The 27308-nt window shown below is 29.9% G+C and overlaps 1 protein-coding gene across 4 annotated transcripts in view; it reads right to left on the bottom strand.

The window, feature by feature from the left end:
• Nucleotides 1-27308, bottom strand: part of LOC122270917 (glutamate receptor 1) — a 573804-nt gene that overhangs the window by 82989 nt on the left and 463507 nt on the right. The window lies entirely within an intron of this gene.

Raw genomic sequence — 27308 nt, 5'->3', positions numbered from 1 at the left:
TCTTTCATAGTATTAATCTCGTCAGACATGGCTAATTCCCAATTTTTAACTTGAGGAGATTTTAAACAGTCTTTATAATTTTTAAGAATTTTTATTTCAATATGATTTGCTTCATGTTTTATATTATGATTAACCTGAAAATTTGAAACTTTACCCGAAAAAGCATTTTTCCCACTGAAATCAAATAAATCCCTATCATACTTAATATTGTTGTTATTGCAGTAATTTTCTACATCGTTATAGGATCTTAATCTCATATTTACTCCTTCAATATTATAATAAATATCAGTTCGACTATTATCTGGACGGGGTACAACTTTTCTAATCCACGAAATGTTTTTACACGGTATTAAATCAGGTTTCACGCTTGAATTACCTATATCTTCATCTGAAGAACTTTCGTCCAAGTCGGGACGTTCCGGTTTAAAACTAGCAAAATTGCGTTTAATGGGTTTGGTGCCCAGTACGGCTTCCACACCAATTACACTTTCGTCAAAACGAACATTTATTGTCTCAACAAGCTTCCTTTCGTTTTTAAGCCAAACTCTATAACCCTTCGTATGCATTGCATAACCTAACATAATCCCTTCTTTAGCTCTCATTTGAAGTTTGCTACGCAACGGTTTCGGTTGACCCACGAATGCTAAACAACCAAATGCTTTCAAATGAGTGACTGATGGTTTTCTACCACTATACAATTCAAAGGGAGTTTTAATTTGGTTTTTATAGCAAATTCTATTAAAAGTGTAAGTAAAGCATAGTTAAGCTTCAGCCCAAAACGCGTCTCCTAATTTACTAGATTTTAGCATTGCTTTTACATTATCTAAGGCAGTTAAATTATAGCGTTCACTAACACCGTTTTGCTCTGGCGTATAAGCGTTAGTACGCTCAGTTTTTATCCCTTCATTTTAAAGAAAATCACCAAATTCTCTATGACAAAATTCCATGCCATTATCAGTTCTAACATTTACAATTTTACAGTTTAAAAATCTTTCTGTTCGCTTTTGAAATCTTATGAAATTATCAAAAACATCAGATTTCTTTTTAATGGGAAAAGTAGTAACTTTCCTCGAAAAATCGTCCGTGATAGAAAGAAAGTACCGACTTCCACCATGTGAAATGACGGGCATTGGACCACATACGTCCATATGTAAAAGTTCCAAAGGTTTCTTAGACCTTATACTTAAAATTGGTTTAAACAAAATTCTTTTAGATTTAGCTAGTTTACATTCTATACAATTATTATCTGAGAAATTGAGATTAGGTAATCCTTTCACACTAGAATTTTTACTTGTTTGAATTATATAATCACAATTTATGTGGCAGTACCTTAAATGCCAGATGTCTAAATCATTTGTCTGAACAGATACGTTAAACAATTGCTCATTCGCGTCACTAACATTTCTGTCAATAACTAAATCTTTATCAGGCTTAGTATAAGCATTAGGTTTAAAATAATACAAGCCATTAATTCTTTTACAATAGAAAATCTTCTCATCTACCCGATTATGCACAGAAATACAATTTTTAGCACCCACAAAATAACCTCCAGCTTTCTCTATTACACAACCAGAAATAAGATTTCTTCTAAGTTTAGGAGAATACATGACATTTTGTAAAGTTACTATGTGCATTTTACCATTTAACTTATTAAAAAATTGCACCTTTCCAATACCTAAAATTGGGCTCTCAATGTCACCTATGGCTAAAGACATAGACGCATTTTCTACAGTTTCATATTCAAAGAATAAATCCAAATTATTACAAAAATGTGTTGAAGCGGCAGTGTCAAAAAGCCAACTTTCTTTCTCAATTTCATGACTCACATTGCCAACATTTGCTTCAACGATATAAAGACTATTATCTAAAACATTTGTAGTTACATTACAGTAAGAATTATCGCTTGCATTTTGTTTAAATTTACTCTTTATATTCTTTGAATTACACCTTAATTTTTGCTTACAATCTGATATTAAATGACCATATTTGTTACAACGATAACAAGGTCCTATCTTAGATTTATCACAACTAGTTTTGGATTTAGACTTAATATTAGCAGATTCTAAATTTCCCTTACTATTAGAAGAACCAGATTTAAACTTATTAGTTATGCTTAACTTTTCATTAAAACTTGAATTATCATTATAAGCAATATCACTAACATTATTTAAATCAAAATTAAGTTGCTTAAGTCTACTCTCCTCCAAAAGTAATTCGTCTAAAATGTTCTTAAATTTAAATTTAGTGTCCTCCCATCTATAAATAATCTGAACTATACCTTGAAAGTCCTTGGGTAAGTATCTTATAAGTTGGAATCCATGGTATAGGTCGTCAACAGGATGTCCTGCTTCTTTCAGCTGAGAAACCAGGTTTTTTAATCTTGCAGCGAATATTCCAACCTCTTCTCCTGGGGTGTATTTCAGGTCGAAGAACTGGTCTAGGAGTTGAATAACTCTCGCTCTCGTAGTCGGCTCAAAATGTTGTTTTAAAATTTCCCAAGCTTCAGCACCATCCATTGTCGCTGAGATCAGACTTCGGTATTCAGGTTCCACACTAAGAAATATCGACGTGTACGCTTTGTCCCGTCTCCAGAGGTATTCTTGACTTTCTTTTCGGCTTGTTTATGAAGGTAGGGCAGGCTCAGTTTTGGAGATAAAACTCCACACTCCTCGGTCCATGAGGATTACTTTGAAATTTTCTTTCCACGTACTCCAATTTGACGAATTTAGGAAAGCTATATGCAGGTTCGAGGATTCCATGATGAAGCAATTATAACTCAAAGGTTCTTTAAAAGCAAAAGGGAGTATTGCTGCTCGTTCTATACAAGATACCAAACTTCGTAATCTTTAGCAGTAGCCATCAAACTCGGATGTGCCGACTTCAAATTCCGGTCTAAAATTCTTTAAATAAATTCTTACTGTTAGTTTTGTCAACTGGAGAAAAAAATTCTTTAGAAGCATCATATTTTCTTAAATGTGGTACTATTTTTCGAATCCACAGCACCTTGAAGTACTCCATAACGAACTTGAGATTTAAGCTGACGATTCACTTTGCAAATTTGGCGGGCGGGAACGGCCCCCATCTTTAAGATTCTCCATTTGAAGTTGACAAAGACTCGGCTATATCCAGGCTAATGCAATTTCGGTATTCAGGACGATAGAAAATGAATCCAGGTTATGCCTAAAATTTGGCCCATAACCATGACAGTCGAGATTCTCTCAGAATATCATACCTGTATATCAACAACTCAAAAAAAAAAGAGAGAAACGAAGTTTCTGAAGAAATGAGTTTATTTAAAAACATTAGTAATAAAGAATGTCACAAACAGAGTGACGAAAAGAAAGAATACAAAATGATCTGCTTCAACAGAAGCTTAAATACAGATAACGGGTGACGTCCTGATCCACGCAAGAACGACCAACAGCAAATGAAAATAAACTGGCCGATCCCCGCAGACCATGACGTCACCGACGCAAGTTGAATGCATGAGATCGACGACGGAAAATCGAACCTCATACATTTTAACTTCTATTTGTCTAACAGTATCGGTTGATTTGATAAATGCTTTTTAATTGGCTCATTAGCATCACTTTTTTTACGATCACACACAGATCTATAATTGCATCTATATAATGCGAATTTTCCATCAAAGCCGAGAAGTGCAGTCATTTGATAACTTGCTAAACAAATTTCACATATCTACTTTATGAATCAAAAATAAAGCTGAGTATCTTTTTTAAAAAAAAACTATGATTGATTTAAAGTTTCTGCCTCTATTAACCATGTCATAATCTTGAAGAAATCAATTACATATTAATGTCAAGGGATAAATTGATTGTACGAAAACTATTACTGCTTCTTTAATAGCATGATATATCTTTTTCAAAGCAACACTCAAATTTTAATTTTCGTATTTATCGTAGAATCTCATATAGAAATTTTAGAAATGAAATATCACTCTTGCCGAAACAGTGACTTTGTTATTACAATAAGCTATAACGGAATATGATTATAATGGATACAGCAATTTTAAAAGTGCATATGGCCAAAAACCGTTTGTTAATGATGTCTAAAAGCAACCATTTAACAAAATTATTTCAACTTCAATTTGAAAATGAGAATAAATATTTTGCAAAATATGAGGGTTTTTTTTAAGTTGTACTTGTAATCCATTAAAATAAACAAATTTACATTATCAAAGGTTTATTATTCTATTTTATTTGTAATGAAGACATTTAAAAGCGCAGCACAAAAAATTTTTTTTTCAAACATTTCAGTTCTCTTTGGAAAATAATTTGCTCGAAGCGCCAAATAAGAGCAGGGTTATTTTAAGATCTTATTTATCGGACTATGTTTGATTTTAATATTTTTTATTTCCTTTTTATAAAAGTCATAAAAATGCTTTTTTTAATTAGATATTCACATTTCATATTAGATAAAACCGAAAAAAGAGCAGTTAAAAACATTTAGCTTTCTACTTATAAAAAGATTGCAATTAGTGCTAACGACACTGTAGATTAATGATCGCAAACGAGCTGAACACATTTTAAAAGGTGAAAAGACAGTATTTTTTTTCCACGAAAAGATTAAAGTTTACTTAATTGACAATAATGTGTAAGCAGAGATTTCTATTTTTTTTAATAGATCACAATAAGTTTTTAATACAACAATACTTAATGGGATTTTATGTTACGCAAAAAATGCCATTTCCCCATTTTTTTTAAGTGATAAAACTAGATTTGGTAAAAGAGAAAGAAAATATGTAATTAAGTAGAATGCAATCTTTTGTTCTTAATAAATATCAAATATTCATTATGTATAGTTTTAAAATTGTATCATATACTAAAATAGTATACATGGGAACACATTGGCACACACATACGCAATAGAAATACACTTATTGTTTGAAGGATATTTCACAATCATTTAAACTCTAAATAAAAATGTACAGATAAAGCGGACACTTAACAAAGCTATAACAATATAATAAATAGGAATAAATTAATGTAGGAAAAGTGTTCGCAATATATGTATTTTAAAATTGTTGACAAAAATTCAATAAAAACTATGCATAGTTTTCCAATTAGAATTTAAATGTAGAAACCAAAGCATTTTGAAATTCTAAATAGTCACTATTAAAATCAAGATAACCTTAAGTATATTCAAACTTAATGAGAAAAAGAGGAATAACAATAATCTAAAACCAGTTCTTTTCTCCAATTCGTTTTTTCAAAAGATTTTTTCAACTTTCATTATCAAATAAAGTGACTTGAAGATCAATTTAATCCCTTGATAGCTTTCTGTAAGGAATAATGTTCCCACAGTAATTCTTGGTCAAAAACATAATTGTTCTTTTTATTAATTAAATATTAATTAACAAACTATAATGTACATTTTTGCACTTTATCTTTACCAAGGATTCTAAAATTATATTGTAAGGTTGGTCCCTACGGAACACCATGCAGTATATTTTATGCATGACTGATCGATTTAAATTCAAAGCATTACAAGTATACACTTTTTTCGGATTGTAAAGTAATTAATTTAAAAGGAAGCATTCATCATAAATGTAAAAATGAACGATTCTTAATAACTTTTTAAACAAAATATCCATGATGATCAATGCATAGCTTCAATGTTGCAACTAGAGACATATGAAATATTTATTTATCTATCAAGCCTGTAGGTTGCGTTATTCAATAGTGATAGCCTGTCCGTTGAAATTGTAATAATTTTCCAAATTTTTCTTTTTTTATATATTTATTAAACAGAACAATAGGAACACTAAACATAAACACAAATAAACATAAAAATTTTCTGATTGTGCATTATACATTCAAATCGGATCCCACGAGATGTTTATCCCGCCAGTTCAAGATTCATTCTGATTGAATTCTCCCTCGGTTAGGGAAGACGCCTAGTAGAAATCCCTTTTGAGGGGATTTAACCTTATTCGTGGCTTGAGTTGCCACAACGTATGTTTATTAAAAAAAATTATTTTATTAAAATATTTGTGTTATTTTTCTTCCTTTAAGATTTTCAATTAAAATTACCAAATTGCAACTTACTCGAACTAACTTTGCACTACTAGTAATCTGGACTTAAGGTGCCCAAATAATAACATCAGATAACCTAGCGTCCCAAAAATTTCAAAATAGTAATGTTTTTTCATTTATTTATATTGGGAGATAATAAATATAATAAATTTAATTTTTGGATGAATAATATAATTTTGGAGATAATAAATATAATTTTTGGATGAATTCTCTACAATTAATTGAATTTCATTTCTTTTTTTTCTTTCTCTTTTCTTTCTATTTTTTTCTACCTATATTTTTGTTCCTATTTTTTTTCTTTTTTTATTTATATGATCATTTATCATTTACTCAAGTAACAAATAATATCCGACACATATGTTGGTAACATTATTGAACTTACAAACTCTAATGCCTTTTAAACAATAATTCACTAGTTTAAATACAAATAATTGTCTTACTTACAGAAAAAATTATTTATTTCTAAATTATGAACACATTAAGTTTTAGTTTGGACACTAGAACTACAGAAGAAGTTTTAAACATAACTGCAATTTAAATGAATATTTTTTTTTTTAATTCTGGTTTTAGAATTGTTCTAATATTTGAATTAACTTAAAAGCTTTTGTTTATGATTAGTCCCTTTTTTTTGACAACAATAATATGAATACCTAGAAACACATCTATCGGTCACCTTTAGTGGGGGAAAATTTCTTGTAATGTATTTATTTTTTAATTTATAAATGATTGACGGTAAGCTGATAGATAAGAAAATTAACATAAAAGAAGTGAGTTTAAAGGCTGTTGACTTCCACCTATCAATATTGACAATCACTTTGGTAAATATACTATACTACCTGGTATACTGATGTTTTTGTAAGCTTCATTGCCACTGCCCGGTATACATACTCCGAACACAGATGTTTCTCATTCTCAGCAGATATTAAAATATCGAATAAATTAATATCAAATATTTCGGACATTCACCAAAGTGATTGTTGACATTCTCAGTCATTGACGATAACATGGCGTTTGATAGTTAGAGAATTATGACTTTTAAAACTATTAGAAATTCAAAATTTTGTTGGCTTTATCGGAATACTTTTCAGTTCTTTTTTTTTTTTACCATCCAAGGAACACGGTCTAACTACAACTAATTGCGTGAGTTATTGATTAACTAATTCATGTCTTCATATATAAAAATATAGCTTTATATTTAGTTCGTTTGTTAAATTTTCTACAAGAAACTACTTACCATGTTTCTGTGATACCACGATAGGCATTGAATATTTCCTAGCTTTTAAAATTTCTTTAATTTTATGAATTTAATTTTTTTTATTATTCTTATCTAATTTTAATTAAATTAAACCAATTATTTAATTTTTATTACATTTTTTTTAAAAGCTAATATAAATATTTTATTCTCTTCTTAGCAATTGATATATATTTTTAATTCAATACAAATGTAAGACTCTTAATCTACTGACGCGACTAAATTGAACATCAAAATCTATTTTTAACTCTTTATTTTTTAGCTCGCTTACCACAAAAATGTTTCAGTTGACTTTGTTTTTGACTATTTTAGCTTTCGATTCCAACCATGGATCTTTTCTCATGCTCCTAACTGTCTGTTGGGAACAATTCAATCACTTTTAATTTGGCTTTTGATTAGGCTGGTCAAGGGGGATTTATCTCCATATATGGCAACGTTACATTTAAAAAGTAACGAGTAAAAGTACAAGTAATTTTAAAAAATGTAACGAGTAAAAAGTAAAAAGTTCTTATTTTAAAAAGTAACGAGTAAAAAGTACAAGTAAAAGTACAAGTACAAAACAAAAAAAGTAACGATTTAAAAGTACATTTCTAGGAAATTGAAAATATAAAGTAACCTAAATTTTATTGAATAATATTCTTATGTTCTGTAATGTTTTTGCAAAATTGTTGTTATTTATTTAATTATTTTTAATTTTGAAAGTTATGGATTTAAATTTACTTTTAAATTCGAAAGAATATTATAATATAATTTTATAATATAATCGTATAATATAACTTTAAAATCAAATATAGTTTTAATTTCAAACTTTTTATGGATTTGCACGAAAAAGAAATTTTATCTATTGATTTTAATTTTCAGTTTATTATTTTTATTTATTTAAATTACCAGTGATTTAAAATTGTTTAACTCTATAGAAACGCGTTTTAAAAGCACAAACATAAACAAAGCAAACACGGGGTTTCAGATAGCTTTGTGATCTTTGAGCTGGTAAAAAATAATTGAATGTGCAGTATAAGTTGAAATAGAACAGTCTACAGTTTTATTTGTAACAATGGCTAATGCTGAAGTCATGCGAGAAAATCATTTTCCGAACATTAGACTTAGAGATCTAAACTTAGAAATTTGACTGGGCTTTGTTTGACAAGGTCGGGCATAAACATAATTTCAGTAACAAATGCACTAGGTAAAAATGTATTTAGTAAAAAATTTATTAAGACAAAAATGTATTTTTAGTGAGTTCAAAAAGAAAATTGAAAAACATAATAACAAAATCCAACATTTTTTATTTAAAATCTATTAAATAAATGCATAAAACTCGAAAATGAATGAAAATAACTTGCTAATTAACATTTTTTATTCATTTTGCAAAATAATTGCATTTCGAAAGTGGTGTCACTGAATCTGCTGCGAGAATTTCTCAGAACGTGCTTAACCATCGCTTAACCACGCTGAATAAGCACTCCACGGGAGGTCAAGGTATTTAAACTCACGAAGTTAGCTGTGAATGCTTATATATTGCACATTAATTTTATAAATTAAAAAAACATAAGCATTTTTTTTTTAAATTTAATTTTTTTTAAATTTTTTTTTAGAAAGATTTCTGAGTTTTAGAAAAAAGTAACGATTTCATTGGACATTTCCGTTACAAATACTTGTACTTTTTCCCTAAAAAAGTAACGAAAGTACAAGTAAAAGTACTAAATTTAAAAAGTAACGAAGTACAAGTAAAAGTACGTACTTTTTACTTGTACCGGCGGTACAAGTAACGAAAGTAAAAGTACTGCCATATATGTTTATCTCCCATGACCTCTCCTTATTAATACTATTATGCTACATTTATTATTTCACTTAGAAAGTCTTATGGATAAAATATGCTTTTAATTTTGTATCTCGAGCTCTACAAGAACTACTGAATAAAAGTTTTATTGTAATTATGATCCAGTTTTCATCTTCAATTGTCATTTTCTTTATCCTATTTTCATCAGAATCCTCAATAAATCAATTATACCATACAACTCTAACAGCACCGTCATTATAGTTTCATCCAAAACTTAGTTCGTTTAGAGTATAGAGTCATAAATAAAAATATGGCATAGTTATTCTAATGTTTAAAAAGTAATAATTTCAGAAATTATAAGTTTTTAAGGATTACTTTTAAGCATAATAGTTGCAGTCAATATCAGTTTTAAAAGTACGATAAGAATACAAACCTAAAATTTTAAGAATTCCTTGAATAAAGACGCCGTGATGATCACTCCATGTCGAGTGTAGCAAGAAATTATGGCCATGTTTCTTTACAGTAAATTTTGCATCTCAACCAAAAGGCGACATTCGCATGTCGCCTTTTTTTTTTTTTTTAACTTTGTTAGATGCAGGGACTCTTGAAAAATACATGCTTGAATTATTGAAGCATCGAAAATGTGGGAGTCAAAAAGATCAGTTCAACATTGAACCATAATTACGGAACCATAATACGAGGATAATTTGTTGCAACCTTAATAACGTGCTGAATTGAACCATGATCAAGATTAAGACGGTTGAACTTTGTACTGTATTAGAGCAAATGTGAAAAGATGTGGTGTGACACACTTCAAACATTTTTAAAAAGTTAAAATGTCTATTTTATAATTAAAAAAAATAAAGTTTTTCTCTGAGTGCCCAAATCATAGTTAACTTTCTTTGCGCATTCATTAAGCAATTAATTATTTTAATATTTAACTCAACATAATAATAAAATTTAGGTCGAATATTTATTTATTTTAATTTTTTTTTTGACGAAAATGAATGAGATTTGTTGGGCAAATGTCGTGATGCAAATGTTAATTAAAAAGCGATCTTTTTTCATGGTTTCTAAAACTGTGTGTTATGGTAAAAATTAATAACACGACTCTGCTTTTACATTTTCAATGTGAGTTATTATAAATAAGAAAAAATCTTAATGTTAGTTACCCAATCAATGCCATACTGAATAGAAAAAAATATAGTTCGATACAAAATAAGAAAGATATAAACTATAAAAAAACGTTAAATATAAAGTGACCAAAAACCTAGCAGTAAAAGTTCACGGTTTGTTAAGCATTAAACTGATTTACATAATCTATTAAAAGCAAAAAGAAACCGTTTTAAAAACTTCTCATGAAACTACTCAAACCACTAGAATGTGTAAAAAATATTTGCATTTCAAAATATTCCAGTTATCCCCCGTTTTTTGTTTCAATATTCTTATTTAAGTTAATGTCAGAAGCGTGGCTGAAATATTCAAAATTTCGGTGGCCAGATTGGGTTATAGAAGTAAAAAAGTAAATTTTCTTCCTTGCGTCTAAAAGCAATAAGTGCAGCTATTGCCTGAACTTAAGAGTAGAAATGAGCAAAAATGCTGCCCTTCTTTTTTTGTTTTAAAAGAGCGCCTCTTGTTTTTTTTACTTGAACACTTATTTTTTTTTTTAGTTTTTAGTTACTTACTCAGCAGCAGAATTCTTAAGATTGATCGCATTTGCAAAGTTTGTGAAGGGGTCATACAAAAATGTAAGTAAAGTCTGATGTGCAACACTAGCTCATTTAAAAATGGTCAATTTTAATGTAGTTTCCATGGAACTACAGGTTACATTTTAAAACGCGCATTATTCTGCTTTGCTCTTTTTGTTAGAATCAACAATCGGGTTTGTTTTAACTTTATTTCTTACTTTTATAGACATTATAATTTTCCTCGAAAAAATCCATAGTAATTTTCACAAACGATTTATTGTACGCGTTTCGATTTATTGTCGTCAGAATACACATTCAACAATCGGGTTTGTTTTAACTTTATTTATTACTTTTACAGTCATATTAATTTTTCTGGAAAAAATTCATTATAATTTTCCCAAATGATTTATTGTACGAGTTGTTAAGATGCATCAAGAAATTTATTCTAATATTTCAGTAAATACCTTTACTTAATTCATAATCAAATAAATTTTTGAAAAAAAGTATTAATTTTTAATTCATATTTCAATTATCACAATTTGCAGCATTATGTACTACCATCAATTCCTTTTTCTTCAGCTTTTGCGAGATTAAACATTAGCCGAAAAGTTAAAATAAATAAAATTACAATGGGTGAATAATTAATAATAATTGTGGATAATTTTCTGTATTGACTTATTACCTATGCGAAACCAATAAACTTATTCAGAAATAATTTATTATTAATACTTTTTTCGAAAATTTCAATTTTATTGTACGATCACAATAGAAATCATAATAATAAATAGATTGTAAAAATAGATTGTAGTAATTGCTTCTATTTCGATATTCCGATCATCGAAAATTGTCTCAAAATTTTAGTTTTAAATATGAAAAGCTTTTAAAATCAGTCTTGCCTCTAAATTAAAAAAAATGCTTACTTGCTATTTTACTCAAAAAATTAAAATAATTTAATTTACTATAAGTGAAAAATAAAATAAAATAAATTAAATACATTTCCCTTATTATCTTAGCTCATTTTCGAAATGTGATTAGCTAATTTAAAATTCATACTATGTTTTTTAAATTAAATTTTTAATCTACTATACAGTTGCGATACGAATTATTCTTAACATGTATTGTAGTAATTACATCAAATGGAAAAACATGAATACATTAACAAATTAATTAAATTTTATCATTAAATTTTAACATGAGCATGAAAACCATTTAAATCGGTATTGTTTCTTATTTTAAAAAGTGTATTTGTATTTTCACGCGAAAAATTAAAATAGGCAAAATGACAACAAAATGAATATTAATTAAAACATATTTTCCTGTGACTATTATGACATATTTATATGTATAATCACAATACAAATTATAATTTAAATATATAGTAATGATTTCAATGCTGAATTTAGCTAGTCTAACATTTGTAGCTTCAAAAATTCTCTGGAAATTCTGCCTTGAAAAGTTGAAAAGTCATTTGCATATAATTTGAAAAGCTAACTTTGATTTTTATTTCAAAAAGTTATACAAATAAAGTAATATTAATTTAAAAAAACGAGTTGATAGTAGGAAAGAAATATTTAAATTAAATATAAAAAATATAGAATTTAATTTTTGAAGCAAACTAACTTACGCAGAATTAATTTTTAATTAATACCTTTTTTGGAATCTCAATTCTGCTGTATTAAAGCAAAATGAATTATTTCTTCAAAAAAAATAATAATGTAGTAAATGCATTTATTCTAAATATGCTGCTATTGGAAATCATCTAGAAATCTGTGTTTTAAATACAAAAAAGCATTTAAATCAGTCTTGTATATAATTTTAAAAAGCTTACTAGCATTATTTCTCAGAAATTGCTGAATATGTAGTAAGAGAATTTGGCTTCCAGACGTTTAGATAAAGCTTCCAGCGTAAAAAAGCATAATACCTCAGTGTTCTGATGTCATTTTTCATTTCTACACTGAAACCAATCTTGGTATGTATGGTAAAGACGTTCAAAACCTTTAAACAAACACGAAGCTAAAGAAGAGAACTTTAGATAATTTAGTCGACGTTCTTTTTTTATAAAAAGTAATCATCTCGTGAAATTTCTGTACTAAATTATTTTGTATAAAGCTTTCCAGTTTTAGGAGGAATCCATTTGAGAAGGGGGAAGCTAGAATGGAAACTTAGCTAGAATGGAATGCTAGAATGGAAACTTATTACAGAGAATTTTAGAAGAGTGAAAAATGATGGTTTAAGAGGGTTTAGGAGGACTGTTCACACGAAAATGACAAAACATCTATTTTTACAAAATAAACTTTGTTTTCTTTAAGCTGGTATAGCAATATTCATATCAAACTGATTTTAAAAGTAATAACTTTGCAATACATATAAATATTCTTAATTAATGATTAAAAAATTTTGAACAGTCTGAAAAACTTTTTTTAATTGCATTTTTTTCAATTGATTAGGAAATAAAATTTGAATGCACGTTTTTGGTTTTAATTTTATTTATTTATTCATTTATTTATTTTTTGCAAAATTTTACTAGTGCGAAAAAAAAACAAGACGTACTGAAATTTCTGTTTTGTTTTAAAATTATTCGTGATTCTTATTTAATGAGATTTTAAGAAACAAAATTACATCCATTTGACACGCATTTATAAAGTTTTATCAATAGTAAATACAGAGAAGTTTCTCTATAAAGAAATTGATTCGTTGTAGTTACAAATATTGTTGTAGAAAAAAAATTGAAACACGGAAGTTAGGTATTTTTGCTGTTGTTAAAGTAAATGTCGTTACATGTTAAGTTGATCCTAGAAATCTATAGTCATGATATTTTAAATGATTCCCAGGACCCACAAAAAGGACAATAGACTTGTAATTAATAATTTTTTTTTGCAATTTATTGGGAAAAATAAAAGTTACTCTCACTGTCAGTTATTTTATTTTATAATTGGCGTTGAACAGCTGATCTCGTTTTGAGCTTACGACTATCAATGTTCAACTTCGTACCCTTAATTTTGAACCCAATTCAGAAGACAAGGGAATTTCTGGATCAAGCATTGAGACAAACTAGCTTTCGTGGATGACTTTTTGATGGAATTAACCCGTGATTCTCCCACGAGGAAAAAAAATCTCCCACGATTAGGCAAACTGCAAGGACATTCTAACTCATTATCCGTCTATCACTGTGGATATCTTACTTCTCCACTGCGGTCGGTGCGAGTTGGTAACAGAATTCGTATCAACCAGCTAACATTGGGATTCGAATCTGAGGCAGCTCATTGGGAGGCAAAAACTTGATCCCCTGAGTCACTGCTGCTCTGCTGTAAGTTATTAAGCATTCCAGCAAACGATCAAAGCATGCGGATTGCTATATTGGAATTTCAATCGAAGCGCTAACGTACCAGAAACCAGAGTTGGCCGTCGATTACAGTAATCGATTACAGCTGTAATTGATTACAGATAATTACAGCTATGTAATCAATTACTTGTAATCGCGATTACAAGTAATCAAAATTTTTGATTACATCAGAGTAGAGCGAAAATGTAATAGATTACATTTTTCAATTACAGTAATCAATTACTTATAATCATGATTACAAAGTTTGATTACAGCTGTAATCATGATTACATAGTCGATTACAGTAATCAATTACTTGTAATCGTGATTCCAAGTAATTGCGATTACAAGTAATCACAGCGAACACGATTACGGGTAATTACGATTACAAGTAATCAATATGGTTACATGTAATCATGATTACACGTAATTGGATTACATGTAATTGTGATTAATTGTAATCAAACTATACGATTATAAGCTACTACACTTGTATACTATATAGAAATTCATCATGTAAGTATGTATGAGTTTATGTATTTTTATGTACATAGAATGTACGCACGCATGAACGTACAATTTGTGATTCCTATATATGCAATGTATGCACAAACGTTGTTTGTACGTACAATATTCATAATTGTATTGTAATATACTTAATGCAATACGTATATGCTTAGTACATATAATTATGCATTTATGATACATGTACGCATGTATGTTAATTTGTACGAAGAGGAAATGTTTTGTATCTTTTTATACATAGAAAATATATGTATGAACGTATATGAAAATAATGTTTATACGTTTGCATGATTTTATGTACTTAAGTACATACATTGTATAAATTTACGATAACAGCTCGTATACGTATGTATATAAAATTGCACGTATTTACGTACTATATGTAAGAATGTTATTTAAAGGTACAATGTATGCCCATAGTTGTGTAAATAAAATGCATACATGTACATTTACATGTACATCGATATATGTACAGTTAGCAAAAAAAAAAAGGATATCACCCTGAATAACTTCACGAACTAAGTATCAATCTTAATGGTTCCTGGGGGTGATCTGAAATATGCTAATTAATTAGTGCTAACTATCAATTAAAGTACGAAATCAGACACAAAAACGCACTTTGTCTGAATAAAAATAAATTTTTTTTTACATACAGGTATTTGGATTCTTAACCTTCAAAATATAGGGGGTAGCCGCAATCTGGGAAATATGATCTCCATAGTTTGGTCAGGAGAGCGATCCAAAGTTCGTACCCCTTAATGTTAATTTCACTTTTTACGTTTTTAGTCATATTTTTAAAACTAATAAAGCAATTTAAAGAAAATTTCACCCAGTCATAAAACTCATTTACCCAAAGATAATTTCAGGAAAAAAATAATTTTAATGATTGTTAATTTTTTTTATATTTAATTAAATTGAGGATGAAAAAATTTTGAATTATAAGGTATGAATTTTTTCATACCATATTAATCTAAATATTTTTCAATTGAAAAATCTAAAGTTTCAACTGTTTTTATTCATTAGAAGCTGAGAAAAATTTAAATTAATTATTTTTAAAAAATTAATTTAGCGACAATAAAGAAATAATTAAATGGGGTGATTAATATTAAAATGTGATAAACTTGCGAGGAAGTTGACTTCGCGCGCGTAGCGAAAAATTTCATTCATATTTTTTTCGCTAATAATCGTTTGCTAATATTTTTATTTATATTTTTTAAGCTATAAAATACGATGTTTCTTTGTTGGTCGGCTAAAAATCTATTTGCAATTTAGTAAAGAAATTTGAATAAAACATTTTATTGAATAAAAAACATTTTATTCAGCGAATGTGGAGTTTTATAAAAATATGCTTCTGATAGAATATGATTATACAACAGATTGTGCTTCTTTAATGTGATTATTTTTCATTTTTTAGTTTTTTTTTCTCAATAACTGATCTAATTTCAATAATATACATACGTATGAATAAATTTGGAATAAAATATTCATCAATTTCTTGAATATATATTTTATAAATATTAATAAAAATACGTAGTCAACATTTTTAAGCATCTCTCACAACATCGCAAATTTTTAACATCTTATAGGGTAAAGTGACCAGTGAAGGAACACTTAAGCTTAACTTGCCTTTAAAAAAAAATCATAAAAATTTCAAATTTTGTAATTTTAGCTAAATGATGGTGTCGACAGATTTGTTATTAAATGCAAATTGTGTAAAAAAAAATTAGATAACTTACATAATATTGTTTTAAGCTTTTGGAGGTTTAAATAATAAGTAGTAAGATAACCAAGTGAAGGAACAGTTCTTACATTGAATAAACACTAAATTTTCCAGTGAATGAACACTTAATTTTGAGAATGTTTGATGCTCGTTAGGAATCCTTAGGCCACACAGAAGTCTAAAAACAAGATTTTTCTTGGAATTACAACATATAACCACGGTTAACGTGGAAAATGTTACTTTTTTTCAGTCATGGAATGGAAAGTAAACTTTGTTTAAATACATAATTGAAAAAAAAATTTTTATTTTTTTTTCAGTTTAATAGTCACACAGTTTAATAGTCCGTTCTAAATTATGAGCGTTTTTCATTGTGTAATTCCTCTTCGTCATACTTTCTGCTTTAACTTTTTTTTTCAGCTCTTTCAATCTCTTTAAATTTTCGGTCTTTTTCTGACGTTAATGCAAAAAAGTAATTTATTTCTTTTTCTTTTGATTTAACCTTCCTCTTTTTTCTAAATCTTTGGCCAATGTAATTGTATTTTCGAAATTTCTCTTGATTTTCCAGTACCATTTCTAGAATTCCTCACTGGATAATAAATGAGAAAAAGGAGTTTCGAAGTTTGAGTAAAATCCATCTCTCACTGACTTATATCTAGTGCAGTGTTTCCCAAACTTTTTTACACCATGCCCCTCCTAAGCCTTTCTAAAATTCTTATGCCCCCCTATGTAACATATACATAATTTTTAATATTAAAAAATTGAATTGTTCGCTTAAGAAACTTAAATGATAAGTTTCAGGAAGAAATTACTAGGAAATTGTGAGCGAAACACAGTAAGTAAATTTTCAAAACATATAATGAAAAACTAAAATTCAAATTCAAAATAATTTTAATGTAGATTTTTCCATGAGAATTTAACATTTTAATTTAGTGAGATCCTTGCGCTTGATGCTTGCTGCACAGATATTTTATGTTGGGTTCCAATTTGGTTAGCTTCAGACTCAAATCTTCCCGTTGTGTTATATCCAGGCGATTTCTCTTTTTTACCAGTAAATCATTTACAGCACTAAATCCACATTCAGCTAAATATGAAGATGGAAACGGTAACAATAGTTTTCTTGCACTTTGGGGTATTTGATTTCTGTTTCCTCACAAAACCATGCCATCACTCCTTTTATATTAAATAAAGTTTAAAAATTTATTTTGCATGTCTGCGAATTCTTTTTGATCCTGCATATTTGACATATCAGACAAATCCACTAACATTGGCTGCATCATCCATGTTGGAAACTGTTCTAAGTTTTTGCTGCTAATATATTTCTGACATAACTCAATAAGGGTAATGAATCCCAATATTTTCGCTTTTGCATAAACAAGAGTTTTATTTGCTCCTTGAAGTTGCTTATTTAATATAATTAGTTTTTCAAAGATATCGGCTAAATAACTCACAAATGCTTTACCATCAACTGTTAACTAATACTTCATTTCTGGTTAGTAGCTTATAAAATCACTAAGAGTATCAAACAGTTCCATAAATCTTTTCAAGCAGCTCCCTTTAGAGAGCCCATCTTACTTCAGTGTGAACTGAAAATGTCATATGGTCTGCATTTTGTTCTTCACAAAATAGCTTGAAGAGACGCTCACATTTGGCATTAGTTTTAATAGCATTGATACACTTTATTACTGAATGTAGTACTTCATTTAGAGCAGGCGAGATGTTCAGTTACCAAGGTTTCCCTGTGATTAACACAATGCACACACAAGAATCATTCCTGGATTCTCATCTTTCATCAATTTTAAGCAGCCATTTTTCTTGCCCATCATATTAGGAGCACTATCTGCAGCACAAGATGTTATATTTTTCATTGGTATATTATTGACATCTAAGTCGTTTTTTAGCTTATTATATATATCTTTGGAGGTAGTGGTGCTTTCTAATCTTTTACAGAACAACATTTCTTCAGCAAAATGCCCTTTATCAATATATCTTACGTTAGTTATCTATACTGCCACACTGTCTATCAAAGTTGATTCATCCATTTGCACTGAGAATTTTCTAGTTTTCAGCTTTTCAACAAGTTGTTTTTCAATATCTTCACTCATTTTGTCTATTCTTCGGCTAAGAGTATTGTTACTGAGTGGCATAGCTTTTACATCTTTGTCAAAAACCATTTTAAGAAATGCCGTTATTGACGGTTTTATTAAATTCTCTCCTATAGTATGATTTTTTCCGGGGGTCCACGCGGAGCCTGCCGTCTGCCGCAGAGAGGTTAACTTGACGCCAAAAACCAAGTTGATAATTTGGTCCCGTTAAACGAATTTGTAATATTTATTGGACGCAATTATTTAAGAATTTGCAATTAAATGGCCCGGAGCAAAATGGTTAAACTCCTATCGAGTCCATTTTCGAATTGCCCCCCTTAGCAATCAAATTGCCCCCCGGTGGGGTGTGGGACCCACGTTGGGAAACACTGATCTCGTGGGTCTTCAGCAGTACTTACCATTTACTTATGGAATCAAATGTTTTTGCAACTAACAATGCCTCAAGAGGACTTATCTCAAAATCAGTTTTCAAGATGCATTAATTATCAATGTTAGTTGTTTCATCCTCAGTGCCAAAATATGATTAACCAAATGTTCTTTTTGAAATAAATTCTTCAATATTGAGAAAAGCACAGGCTATTGGATATTTGGGAGATTAAACTCTTCTGTCAATGTTCCTTTAAAAATTTGCAACATAACTTGTGATATTTCCTTCTCAAGCTTCTGAAGAAATAGAGCATCGTTACTCTCGAAACATGTGTTTTGTTGATAAGCTGTCTTGCTCATTAACTCTTGGTGTCTGTTTCGCATGCATTTGTTAAAGTAACGTTTTCTGCATTGAATGGAAAAATATCGCATTTCATAAAAGCATTTTAACTTCATCAGTTGATGCCTCAAAATCTGATTTAAAAATGGATGTAAAATTTTCTCGACATATTGTTTTACAATTCCTTTGTTTTCAAGATCTAACGGGAGATTTCCATGAATTAGGTAGAAAACTAAACCAGAAAATTTGTTTTGATGAACAAAACTTGCTCAGTTTCAAATTGATATGAGATTTATACCTATCCAGAAGAAGCAAAATAGGGAATTTGATAGCATCTTTAGTTAGCCATGGGTAGAAACATTTGCAATATATTTGTAAAATGTTGCTGCGGTCATCGTTTCATTTCATGAATCGCTTTTTCCAATGAAATATATAGCAGTGACTGATTCTGTAATATCTCAAAGAATTCTTCAGTAAGGAAAAACTACCAATGGGAGTACTTTTTCTTTCCTACGTACTTTAGAATATAAATCCTTATAGTTTTTAGGGCCAAAGATTTTTACCGCTTAAGGGTAGTATTCAACTCCTGATTCGTTCGCATTGTAAATGCGATTACTTTCTGAAAGGATGGCAGGGCTACTTACCTCCTAAAGATTCTTTTAAATTTCTTAAAACCAGTATTTCGAATATTATTCTCTAAGGGAAGGTTTGCCTTTTGAAATTATCTTCGCATTGCACTGAGTTATCGGTAGATGTCGCCATAAGAAAAAACTTCACCCACTTTTCACCTGGATGATTGTCTTTAAATGGATTTTTCCTACCAGTTCCCGTCAGGACGTTAAAGACCGCTATAAGATAATAATTTAGCTAATTACTGGCACAAAAGCCTGCAAAGAAATTTTCTATTCAAGCTTTTATTGTTGTATTTAGTTGTTATGTTTAGTCAGTAAACATAGTTTATTAAGGTGTCTAAGGTATGATGTAATAGCTAATCACTACATTTATAAAGATAAATAATAAGTAAATTATTATTATGATTCTTCAAATTAATATAGCATTTAAATTTGCATTTTGAAATGAAATTGTTATAGGAACTATTCATACAACATTTAACTGAATTTTAGGTGTCCTCTATACCGCAGAAATACTAATTATCCATGTAAAATCATATTTCAAGCATACTGTTCATTCACTGGGAAATCTATTCCCAGTGAAGGAACATGCCTGTTCCTTGACTGGTTAGAAGTTGATTTTTGTATTTTTAACATAATTTTGAGGTATAATATGACTAAAGGTACAAGAAAATTAAAATTTTTCTTTTATTTTCATTAACTAGAAAAAACCAAGCAAAGGAACACTTGTTTATTCGTTGGTTTTTCATCGTTTGGTAATCCAGTTAATAAACACCCCCTAATCTCAGTACTTGCTTATGTTATGATGCTTAAAATAAATAAAACGTAACTTCAATAACCGTATTTTGAATTCTCTTTTTCGCAATGAGAAAAAAATCATTATTATATGCAATTAATTGTACTTTAAACGGATAACTACAAACACAGACCTTATAATTTTGTCAAAGAAACATGGCATTGAACAGATACTAACAAATTCAAAACTTTTTCCAGAGAAGACTCTAAGACCAGGTAGCTCAATGCATTGTTAGATGACTTCCGATTGTTAGGTAGTAAGCTACTGTTACCAATCAATCGAAATTAAAGCTTTTAAAATCTTATTTTTAGAAAATATCTATGAAATGTTACTTCACTGGGGTGTGTTCCTTCACTGGTTGGTTTACCCTATATCGTCTTAATCTTAAAAGAAATTTCCGGAAGTGTTTCGCAGAACTATTTTACCAATTATTTAACTAAATTTTAACATTTTTAAAAATCTTATTCGTTACCCTTTTACGTTTATTATTTCTTCATTAAGATACTAATCAATTTTTTTAGTACTTTAATTTAGGTTTTCTTTTAAGTAAAGTTCCTTTTTAAATTATAGTCAAGTTTTTTTAAAAAGAATTATTGTCTGCTAGCTAAGAATAAAACCCTGTTAGGAAATTAAAAACATTCCGCTGTTTAAAATTATTTAATGCAAAACAGCAGATTATTTACTAAGCATACTATTTTTTACGAAAAAAGAATATAAATTATTGATTGTCTTCTTTCATTGTTTTTTTTTCCTTGTGACTTCAACATAGATTATCTAAAATAGTGTTGATGTTTTATTAGTCACTACAAAGAGTATAAAGATACCGAACATAAAAAGCTGTCGATTACGTAGCCAAAATTTTTAATCGTCTTAAAATATCTCAGTATCTTAAATGTCCTCCTAACATCTTAGTTGTGAAATTAAATCTTTAATTATCTGACCACGTGAGATTCACTAATTATTTCATAATATCTCTAACTCTTTCTTAATGATACCAAGTAGATTTTTTTCCTGATAATATACTAAACTATTTTGTTTAATTTTTTACTTTAGCACGATTCCCAAGATACTATTGTAGTATAATTTGTTATCAGGAAAATGCCCTATTTTGTTAAGCAGGAAATACTAAAAAATTAAATTTGTAGGAAAATTCCGAAGCCGTGCCAATTTTAGAGTCATCTGATTTAAAAAATATGCTATAAAAAATACACAATTTCCGAACTTATTTTAATGAAAAAAAAAGCGTGGCAAGAAGGCTAACATGCTTTTTACAGAAACTCTGTAAACCAATTTTTTCTATATTTCGTCAGAAGAGGATAAGAATTATATTGCTCCAAGGGACCAACTCAATAATTTTGCTATTTCAAGAATGAAATCTGTTTGATAGAAACATATTATTCCTTGAATATTAAAGCGAGGGAAAAATTAACTTTTATTATTTATCTAAGCTTATTCCTTTTATTTAATGATATCGGTATTAAGGTTAAGGATATGCGATGGAAGCCCCGTTTGCTATTATACTATTAATGCATTAAATCATGCAGCTTGAATAATTTATTTTAAGCAAATTACTTAATAGTTTTAAGAAAATAAGGGTGTAAAAATAAACTCGATCGAAATACTCCGAGAGTATACCCTAAAATATATGAAGAATAAACTTTGGAATCGGTATATAAAAAAATACCTTTTCAAACAACTTTCAGTTGAACGGAAAGTCTAACTTGTTTGAAATAGTTGTCCTTGTAACTATTTAATTTACTATTTAAAACGGAATTTTTTTATGTCCTTAAATTAAAATGTTAAGGCTTGCAACAAAAAAAAAACAAAAAAATTAAACTGCATTGATTTTTTAACAAAGTAGTGAATTATTATTTTTTTCAATCTAAGACCCTGTGTCTATAACTTATGTAAAACTTATTTTAATATCGAGTAAAATAATTTAATATGTTGTGTAACTAAATGGATAAACCCAAGAAACTGAATCGAATATATAAAAACATCATTGATTTAAAAAAATAACAGATGATAATAAAAATAGACATGTTTTGAGCCTCCAATAATAAAAGTCACAAGTTATTCAAGCCTGACAAGTCTTGAGAATGGGCGATTATATTTGAACGCTCGAAACATGTCGACTTATACTTCCCTCTTCATATGTTTTGAAGCCAGTTGAGTTTTTATCGTCAATTATACTGTTTTACATTTGGGTCTTGATCATTATTTTGATAAGGATTTTTCACTCGTTAAAGTAAACGTATGCATTTTAATATTTTAACAGGATTCACGTGGTCTTTAAAAACGTAAGAGCATCAATATTGTAAAAGTTATATTTAACTTAAAATATAAAACTTTGAGACCAGATATTTTGAGTTAAGGAAATTAAATATTTTATCTTTTAAGTTTTTGTGCCCCCATTTCAATATCTTAAGGAACTTACGAGCTCTGTTAAAAAAGAGAGAGTCACAGAATTTTTATTATAAAACAAAAATAATCATAGTAGCAGTATTTGGTTCTAAATGTAGCTTATCACAATTGAAGAATATGATGTGCGACATTTTATGGTGAATTTGCGAACGTAAGTTTCAGAATGTATCGAAACATGAGGATGCTATTTGCTAATCATCTTTATCCAAAGAAAACCATGTAACGTAAATATGTAGCATAATGAAGCGATTTTTTTAGCAATGAATCATACAATATGTAACATATTATTTCTATATCTTATTCTTAAACATAACATATTTCAATGTTTTTAAAATGCCACTAAACATTCAGCAATTCCTTGAGTTATAGAAAAAAGAAATATCGTAAATTATAGAAAACCTTGTGAATGTGCATTATAATTACTATACAGTCTACATTTTATTTTTCAAGCACTTTTTTTTCCTCCAAACTTTCATGCCTAGAAGACTCGATTAAAGCTGTAAAAATGATTATTCCTAAAATTTTGTATATAGCTATTATAAGTTATGTTAATTTGATTTCAGTATGAAATCCTCGAATAAACATAGCAAAAATAACATAATCTAAATAATATCAGATAAAAAGTTCATGTATTTAAATTCTAAAAACTTTGAAAATCATAAATAATTTATAAATCGATTTAAATTTTCTTTTCAAAGGAGATTAAAAAGATATTTTTTTTTTTTTTTTTTGCTTTTTGGACAGAAATCAACTTAAAAATTGTCTATTGCCTAGAAACTTCCAGATGTTTTCTATTAACAATTAATTAAACCTCTCTGAGCAATCACAAAACATTATTTCAATTTTTTTACAGTCAGAGATTGGTTGCCTAGCAACCTAGTAAATTTAAGCATTCCTCTTTTGAATTAGTCAATGGGTTATCTTAAAATATTCATTTGACCCAATTTACGACCCAATTATTTTTAAATTTTCTCTACCCCCCCTAATTCAAGTGTCTGGATTCCAAATATGTAAAAAAAATATATGTTTATTCAGAGAAAGTACGTTTTTGTGTCTGATTTCGTAACTTAATTAATAGTTAGCACTAATTAATTAGCATATTTGAGGTCACCCCAGGAACCATTAAGATTGACACTTAGTTAAGGAAAATCCGAACATTAGAACGAAAGTTATTCAGGGTGATATCTTTTTTTTTGCGGACTGTACATGCAAAGTATGTACTTATGCGCAACGTTCGTATGTACTTGTATAACTACATATTTTGTTAATACTTATGCGCATGTAATGCATGGATGTACAAAAAAATAGTTATATGCACAATGTACGTATGTACATACAACGTATACATGTACATAATTACTAGTAATGTATAAATGCATGCGTTCATTTAAATAAATGTAATTACTATATACACATAATATTTACCGTTTTTTTGCCATTTGAAAAATTTCTATGAACCATGCATTATGTTATAAAAAAAATAAATCTGTATTGTCAAACATTTATTGAAATAACCTGAAAATAATTACATATTTAGACGTAAATGTAATGTACATATGTATACGTGTAATGTATGTACGCATGTACAATGTATGTACATACATTCGTGCATTGTACATGCAAGTATAGTAAATATGGATATGCTTACATGGAACATACGTGCATTGTACATGTGTGGATATATTCAGTGGACATATATACATTGCACCATATGCATAGATAGGGATAGCATGCATGTACACAAGTGAAATTTGTACGAAAGAATTATGCCCAATATATTTATGCACATATGTACTGTATATGTACATACGTTATGCATGTCGAATGTATGTATGAATATATGTAAATTATAAATTACCCAATGTACGTACAATCGTAATCAAATTTATTATGCATATTTGGATACATACATTGAACATGAACATATTGTGTATATGTACATCCATACATTGGACATGCATATCATGTACATGTATACATACATATATTGTACATACTATATATATTGTACATACTACATATATTCCTACATTGTTCATACTACATATATACCTATATTGTACATGCATAAATACACAGTCCAGTCACATTAATGTGTCCACCTGTCAAAAGCCAGAATAACCACCTTTGGCAGAGTGGACCGCTGTGAGACGTGCAGGAAGAGAGTCAGCTAGGTTTCTGAAGGTGTTCACTGGGATATTGAGCCATGCCGACTTCAGTGCCATGGCCAGCTGCACTAAATTACGCTGTTGAGGATATGTGGCGCGAGCAACCCAATAGAGGTGGTCCCACAGATTCTCGATTAGGTTTAAATCCGGAGAGTTTGCTGGCCAGGGAAGTACGGTAAACTCATCCTTGTGCTCTTCGTACCACGCACATACATTGTGAGCTGTATGACACCTCGCATTATCCCGCTGGTAGATGCCATCATTCTAAGGAAAAATCATTCGCATGAAGGGATGAACATGGTCCGCAAGGGCAGATGCGCACTAGTGCTGATCCATCGCTCCTTCCACAATGATGAGTGCACCCAGTGAATGCCAGTAAAACATTCCCCAAACCATAATGCTCCCTCCTCCAGCCTGGATCCTTTCGGCAATTGTTGCAGGGTGTTTGCTTTCAGACGTTTCATGCTGTGTACGCCAGCGTTTATCCGTCCGATGGAGCTTAAAAAGTGATTCATCGAATAAAGCCACCTGTCGCCACTCTGTGGACGTCCAGTTGCGGTACTGGCATGCCAATTCCAGCCTTCGTCGCCGATGAACAGCAGTCAGCATAGATGCATTAACCAGACTTCTGCTACGGAGGCCCATGCGCAGCAACATTCGCTGAACCGTTGTTGAGGATACACACTTGGTAGCCCCTTGGTTCATCTGGGCGGTCAGTTGCTCAACAGTTGCACGTCTATTCACCCGAAAGCGTCTCCATAGCTTTCCTTCGCCTCTGCCATCTATAGCCCGTGGTGCACCGCATGTGGCACGCCGCTGATTTTGGATAGTGCCATTTTACCATGCACGGTATACTTTCAACACGATGGTACGAAAACAGTTCACAAAATTGGCCGTTTCCGAAATGCTTCCACACTTGGCCCGAAAGCCAATAATCATACCCTTTTGGACGTCGGATAAATCGCTACGTTTTTGCATTACGCCAACGCTTGAAATGCTTTCCGATGCCCTAGGACATCATTTACATGCACTCTACTGTAATATGCTGCCACCTGCCTTCTGTGATTGGTTATTTCAAGTTGACGTCGAAGATAGGGAGTGGTCACATTAATGTGACTGGACTGTGTATATTATACTGTTCATAAATAAATTGCACATGCATGCATGGGACGTACATCGTACAGACAATGTATGTATGTTTGTACAAACAACAAGCACTTGTATATACATGAGTACATGAACATAGATATACATTTACATACGCAAATATTTGCATAAAATGCATATATTATTCATTGTGTATAAATGTACATGTCTACATTGTTTGCACATACATACGTAATTATTAGGTACAGGGTAACAAAAAAATATAGGGATCATTTTTGAATGTTTTTATTTCCAAAATTTATTACATAAATTCAGCTATGCTTCTCAATATGTCGACCTCCGGCATAATAGATTTGTCTACAACGCTTCGATCATGATTTTAAAGCCCGCAAATATATTTCCTGGGGGATTTTCTTCACCTCTTCTCTAATAGCTGTTTGAAGGCTTCTCAATGTAGAAATTCTTCGCTTATTCAGTTTGTTTTTCAGATGTCCCCATAGGAAATAGTCTCATGGTGAAGCATCAGGACTGTTTGGAATCCATTTTTCTGGTCTCAGGAATTGCACTTGCTGATCTGTTAGGAATTTCTGGATGACCTTAGATGCATGCGATGGGGCAGAGTCCTGATGGAACACAGCATCACCATTAGGGTACAATCTGCAGTAATCATAATTAAGAAAGGGTTTTAATATCTTCTGTATGTTATACTCAGAATTTATTTTGGCTCCAGGTTTCACAAACCGAGGTTTGGTCACACCATGGGTGGATAAGCCGATCCAAACCATTACGCCTTTGGGATGAGGCACCGTGGTTGATGTTGTCAAGTCTTGCCAGTTCTGCCCACGGCTAAGATATTTAACTTTAGATTTATCATTGGTATCTGATAGATAGATCCAAGCTTCATCAGTTGTGATGAACTTTCGCCATCTGTCCTTACGGAGAAGCTTGTAGAGGGGCCATGAACGTTGCCTCCTAATCTGCACCGATCTCTCTTTTAAATGATGACATTTAGGTTTTTTATGGCATTTTT

The sequence above is a fragment of the Parasteatoda tepidariorum genome, chromosome 11 (assembly GCF_982258835.1).
Source record: "Parasteatoda tepidariorum strain Cologne lab strain chromosome 11, Ptep-v5.0, whole genome shotgun sequence".
NCBI lineage: Eukaryota > Metazoa > Arthropoda > Arachnida > Araneae > Theridiidae > Parasteatoda > Parasteatoda tepidariorum.
This window is presented reverse-complemented; position numbering and strand designations above follow the sequence as displayed.